General features: G+C 40.1%; 1 protein-coding gene across 2 annotated transcripts in view; it reads right to left on the reverse strand.

Moving 5' to 3' along the window:
• The window catches only part of DEGS2 (delta 4-desaturase, sphingolipid 2), a 30,101-nt gene that overhangs the window by 21,137 nt on the left and 2,478 nt on the right, over window positions 1-6,486 (reverse strand). The window contains exons 3-4 of one of the 2 annotated variants that reach the window (XR_010883955.1): window positions 6,265-6,434; window positions 4,771-6,174 (exon numbers count right to left, since the gene is read on the reverse strand). The exons of the other annotated variant lie outside the window; for it this stretch is intronic. The gene's annotated coding sequence lies outside the window, so the exon portion shown is untranslated. Of the gene's footprint in view, window positions 1-4,770; window positions 6,175-6,264; window positions 6,435-6,486 lie in introns of those variants that run through there. 2 annotated transcript variants of the gene reach the window in all.

The raw sequence follows: 6,486 nt of genomic DNA on the forward strand, positions 1-6,486 counted from the left end.
GACTGCACTATTCCCATCAACACGGCTCAGCTGTTAGCTGTCCTAAAAACCCTCTGCATTTGTAATTGCTTCCCAAACGTGAGGACCTAAGGGGTTCTCTGTGACAAATGGTTTCAGGATTATGAGAAATGTGGCTCCTGTGAAGAAGGGCACCAGATTAAACTGCGATTTCTCTGCTCCCACCTTAAGCATTGATGGGTCCCTTCTGTAAAACTCCACACTGCTGCACTTCACCTGTATGGCAGTGCTTTCTAGACCACAGCTGACCCTAGCAGACCTACTCTTTCAAATGTGTTTCCTGACATGCCGGTTTCAACCTGATACGCTTATAGGCTGATTTTTTTTTTTCAATGCTGCTGCACACACTTCTAACAGTGGGGCTGACATGAGGTTAAGAGGAGTACTTTGTTAAGCCCCATGAAGGCAGACATCGAGCTCTGAGCAGAGGGAAAAAAGCCCCTTGAAACGGGCAGTTGTTTCTGGGTGTGCTTGTGTGTGTGTATGCATGTGCACAGGAAGGATTCCCTCTGCAGGGAATGGTTGGAGAACAACTCTGATAACCAACTGTGTTAAATTCTGAAGATTATGTTATATAGTGTCCTTTTTTGCTTTGGAAAAAAAATATTTTTACTCAGTATTTATATTATAGCAGCACATGCGTTCCCACCACAATGGGCTAGGACTCCACTATGAAAACACGAAGTAAAACAACAATCTTTTCTTCACTGAGTTTGAGTTACAGATCTTTCTAATATAAGCACATCAGAAAAAGTACTGAGCAACTTTGCTTATGCCTAAGGAGTATGAGTTTTCATACTCATATATTATCAAATCATCAGAGATGGAAGAGGCACATTAGATACTGTAAAATATTGTAGTATTGTAGAATATTGTAGAAGTGTGGTACTGCAGAATATTGTAGAAACCCAGCTAGGTTTGTTTAAGAAAAAAAATTGCTGCCCTCAGGCCTTCGTTGAGACTGCAGCAATTTATACATCCTATTTATTTTTAACTAATTACTCTTATTCACTTCAACCTGGGAAGATTTTTCTTTTATAATGTAATACTGACTCTAGGTCTGCTTCTTCCTGAGTGCTGCTGGGATCTATCAGTGTCCAGCGACTTTAATGGAAGCTGAGAAGCTCAGCACTCTTCAGCATCAGGTCTGGAGTGTGTAACCCAAACTAACGCACATGCATGGAGAGGACTAAAAGTCCTGCCATTTGTAAAAGGCAATTGGCATAAGTCAGAGCTGCAGATTTACTTTTTGGTCCTCTGGTGCAGAATGAGTAGTTAGGACTTACGTTCACGCATATTGCCGATGCTGGCGGGTGTGAAATCATACCATGCAGGCTCAACTAAGAGGCACTGTTTCCCAGAGTTCTTGTATTCTCTATGATTTGCAACATATGGCCTGCTCAGATGGCCACAAATTCCAGTGCTGATAGGTCTAATCTGACTGCTTCGTAAAGGCTGATGATTATGGGAAGGGTAGTTTCATATCCTCAGCTAGGAAATCCGTCAGGACTAGAAGAGGAAACATTCATATTTGATGGTCATCTTAACAGCTCAATATTTATTTATATTTTACATGCACAGTTAAAGGGTTAAATGTTCCGGAAACAAGGATTAGGCCCACTGATTTATGAACAACCCTTTCATACAGGAGGAACAATAAATTATATGATCTTGTCCTTACAACAACACTTGTTTAATGAGACTGGGGTGATTAGTGACTGTAACTTAGAAATTAGTTTGCAGTGGTAGCAGTGCAAAACCTCTCCCTCCCTCTGCAAATACAGACAAGAGAAAATCTTTCCCCCACTGTGCTCAGTCTCAAAGACATAAGCAGATGACAAATGGAGGGGGAGAGCTATAAATCTAAGAAAATTAATTGGTGCAGCTTTGTTAGCTGCTTGGTTTGTTTTTAAGTGAGGATCTGAAGCAGGATATGACACAGCAAGGAAAACAGCAATTATTAAAAGTACCAGAAAAAGAAACAGAGAAAAGAGGTGCACACAGAGTTCATCACTTGTCTCTGGTTATGGTCAGCAGGAACTTTATGGTCATAGCGAGCCTTTAAATGGGTTTTGTAGGAGACTATATACAAATCAGATCAGGGATTTCCCTCATGTTTAATTAGCAGTCAGAGGAGAGACAACACGGCTATTTATGGGAGAAGCTAGTGAATAGGCCATAAAGGCTAGGGCTGGTGGTAGCTATATTAGATCAGCTGGAGGATGAGTCTAAATTATGAAAGACCTTACAGTTGAAGTAAAAAACACATTTCCTGGAGAACTGTAAAAAGACAGAAGGAGGACTCCAGGAAGAGGGTGGCACAGCTAATTAACATTCTTCTTAGTGGATTATTTTAATAGCATTGTGAATCCCAGCTTAAATTTATTCCTGAGGTTTCTTTTTTTTCTTTAAGACCTCTCCTGTTTTAATCGATTAATAAACCACCTCAGATAAAAATAACAAGTAAAACTTGATACCTAGAATTGGCAGAACTTATTCATTAGTCTTAGATATAGGCATTAACAATGAAGAGAAAGAGAACCCTGTATTATCAACTATTGATTTTCTTTTCCTCTGGTAAGTGCCTCTCCTTTACACATAATGCACAAGAGTGAAAATATTTTAAGAACTATTTATATCACATATTTAAAAACTAGATATGGAAAGTATTATCAATTTAACAATCAGTGTTTATTTACATTGGGAGGGCGAATCTTTCTTCTCTCAAACATTAGACGAAATAGTTTGAAAAAAATAGGCTATCAGAAGTTTGCAAACCAGTGAATTTGATAGGCTGGGTGGAAGAAAAAGGGAAAAGGGTGTGTTATAGTAAACAGTTTGAAATTCTTCCTCTTTCTCCCTTTAAGATCAGCTGCAAGAGAGGGGAAAAAGTAGGACTAAAAGAAAAAACATAACTTGGAAAAAGAGCTTTTTTTTTTTTGTTCATGCTTTCTTACTTTGTGGAAGAATAACTTTTTGTGTGACCTTCCTTTTCTTAAAAGATAACAGACTTCATATTTACCAAGTAATTCTTGTTTAAAAGAACAGTTACCTAGTTTTGGCTTGATGCAAATAAGATAAGGGCCAAAATAATTACTTGTGAAGAATGAAATGTGTCCTACATGAGAAAGAGCTTTTGAAACAAACATCATGCAACAGAACATTATACACAAGATTGGATTAGTACAGCAGTGACAACTATGATTTCTGGATGCTCTGAACTAATAGTTTACTACAGGAATACAAGAAACACACGAGAGGAAAAATCATACTGATCGAGTGGCTAATGATGTTGAATGCTGGCTGTTGTCTGCCATTGCTATATTGAGTCTATCTGAGAGGAGCTGTAAGAGTTCTTCTAAAGCAGGGCGCTGCAGTGTCTCGAGCATACCGTACCTCCTGGTCCTGTGAGCAGCCCCACCGATTTCACTGCAGCCAGGCTGCACATAACAAACTGGTGAAGTCTAATCAGGACAGGGGCCTCAGAAGGAGCTGCAGAGGCTTGTTTTTGCTTATATTACAAAATTACAAATGAAAAAAAAAGAAGACAGAGCCAGAGTCTTCTCAGTGGTGTCCAGCAAAAGGCCAAGAAGCAAAGGGAACAAGTTGAAATACAGGAAATTCCATATAAGCATAAAAAAAGAACTTTTCCACCGTGAGGGTGGTTGAACACTGGAACAGGTTGCCCGGAGAGGTTGTAAAGTCTCCATCCTTGGAGCTATTCAAAACCCGACTGGACTCAGTCCTGGGCAACCTGCTCTAGTTTGGACTAGACACTCTCTTGAGGTCCCTTCCAACCTCAGCTACTCTGTGATTCTGTGAAACTAAAAAGACCAACTACTCTTGTTTAAAGCACTAGCTTAGTATCCTTTATGGTAAACTTAAACAAAACATAAATTTTCAAATTATCAATATATGTCATCTGTGCATATGAAATGGTTGGCAGGAACCTGTCTTCAGAATTCTTACATGAATATAAAAAAACTCTTTGCCCTGAAACAGGAATCCAACACATGGGATCTTCTGTAACATCTGATGTCAAGTTAATGTAAAAAAAGAGGAGGGAAGGGAGGTTCAGAGGAGTAAGATATCTCTTATGGAGTAGAAACCAGAGCTCTCATGCATGTCTTTTTTTCTTTCTTTTTTAATGCCGTGCATATTACTGCTAGCTAAGGTATATGTTGATGGCACTATTTTTTTATGGGACTCAGTACCAAAATTAAAATGAAAAGATCTCATTAACCTATAGCTTTCTGTCTTCTCCAAATGATGACAGTATAGGGCTACTACACAGTTTTGTGCTGGATTTGCAACTATCGTCTCTTTGAATCTTCAGATTTGCCCCTGCTCACATAGCTGTTGAAGAAAGGCAGACACATAACCCAGTTACATCTAGAAGAAAGAGACACTATGGGAATGAGGGAAGCTGGACTTGTCAAGAGAAAAATAATTAAATTTTGCTCTTTCAGTTAGATATGCTCAGATATGTTCGAGCAATTGGAATTGGATATATGTCTAATCCTCACGGTTACTAAAAAATATCATCTGCTAGTTAAGGAAATTACCTAATTCAGGATGAAGACAGCTTTATAATGAGTAAACCACTGATGAAGAATCTTTCAACATAACATTTCTTGTTAAAAAATAATGAATTGTGAATGTTGCAGCAAAACATTGGCTTTAAGCCAAAGTATGGGAAAAAACAGAAAACACTCATAATATTCAAAATAACATGATTCTGATGCTTACAAATTTAATATTGCCTTTTCTGTTCAAAAGTGTTTTGAAAATGTTATGCTTGTGCACAGTAAAAACATAAAAATTAAATGGGATTATACAAAACTTAAAATATTGTGACTGACCCAACCTGGACCAAAAAATTTGCATTCATAAACATGAGAGACTGTGAATTTGTTAGTTGACAAAGCTCATTTACACACACACACACACACACACACACGCACACAAGCTTCACCGAAAGTAATCAGTTCCTACACAGCTAACATATTCAGTCATGTGCATCCTTTAAGTTAGCTGGTTAATTCAGTAAAAAAATGAGTAACTTTGCTGGCCTTCTCTTTTTTATTGACAGCAGTAGGAGTCTAGGGTAAATAGATTATAAAATTAATTTCTTCATAATTAAGCACAATGTGGGGAAACAGTGTTAAAATAGAATTTTAGTCTCCTTTATGGCTCACTTCCTTCTCCCTATTTAGAACGTATGTATATCTTATGTACACGTATATCTTGCAGTTTGTTAAAATGAGAGCACTGAGTATGATTGGAAGGAATTCCCACATTAAGTAAATCTGTTACTATTTCTGATACTTAATAAGAAAATATTTTCTACTCTCATCATTAGCCCAGAGCTCAGTAGCGCTCATTGAGACTTGGACTAGACTAACTTTGAGAACACTTTACGCTGAGAACTCTTTACACTGAAGTAGAAGAAAGTATTTTATAGCAGGAATCTTTTATTTGTTTTTAAATCGTGGCAACTTGGGATATTAGCAAGAAAAGCAATGGTACAGTGAGAAGTGAATATAAAAATGGAATTTATCACGTGACTATAGCAGCCTAGGAAATACTTATGAGGCAAAATTGCATTTTTAGTAAATAGAAGCTTGATATATAAGGGGAAGGAAAGAAGGTGTTAACAGAAAAAAAATATAAAAGATGGAATAAGGAACAAAAGACGAGACAATCCTGTCACGGGTACAGAAGGCCTGTAAGGGTGTGACTTGTTTTAAAAGCCTAGCATTCAGCAGCATTTAACTTACTTTGTATAAACTGAATGCTTATTTTTTTCAGATTTAAATACTTGCAGAGCTGATAATACTTTCATCTTCATCTGAATACACAGTCCTTTTGAAGGACTTCTCATCAGCACCTCTTGAGGGTGTTTTACGAGACCTTGAGTCCCAGTCTCCGGTCCCGTGCGTCCTTCTGGACGTTCTCGCACCTGCTTGTTCCTACCAAGACAGCTATTTCTTTGCAAACACTGTTGGTGCTTTAAACGCCCACGGGCATGACCCGTTACGAAGCTGGGGGCAGCGCCCTGGCCGCGCGGGGCCGGGACGCGCCGCGGCGGCTGCAGGAAGGCGACGCGCAGCGACCGGAGCAGAAAGCGGCTGCGAAGCACGTACCATCCTGCCGCTGTTGGGGGGGGGGGGGGGGGCTGTGAGCAACGGGGTTCAGCGACGGAGAGGCAGGTTAGGGGCAAGCAGCCGTGCCTCGTAACCGTACCTTGAACGAGGCGATCCCTTCGCGCAGCGGAACCGTGTGCCGGGACTGAACTACAGAGCATCGCTTGCTCTGAGCTACTTTTCAGGTCTGGGTCCTCGCACCGGGCTCGGTCTCAGCCGCAGGCCGACGCCCAGGACGGTGCTCGCGCTCCTAGAGGCGGGCGGCAGCAGCTCGGAGGAGGCAGGGCAGAAAAACCGTGAACACCAGGAGTGGCGCAACCGC

The sequence above is a fragment of the Apteryx mantelli genome, chromosome 4 (assembly GCF_036417845.1).
Source record: "Apteryx mantelli isolate bAptMan1 chromosome 4, bAptMan1.hap1, whole genome shotgun sequence".
NCBI classification, from domain to species: Eukaryota; Metazoa; Chordata; class Aves; order Apterygiformes; family Apterygidae; genus Apteryx; species Apteryx mantelli.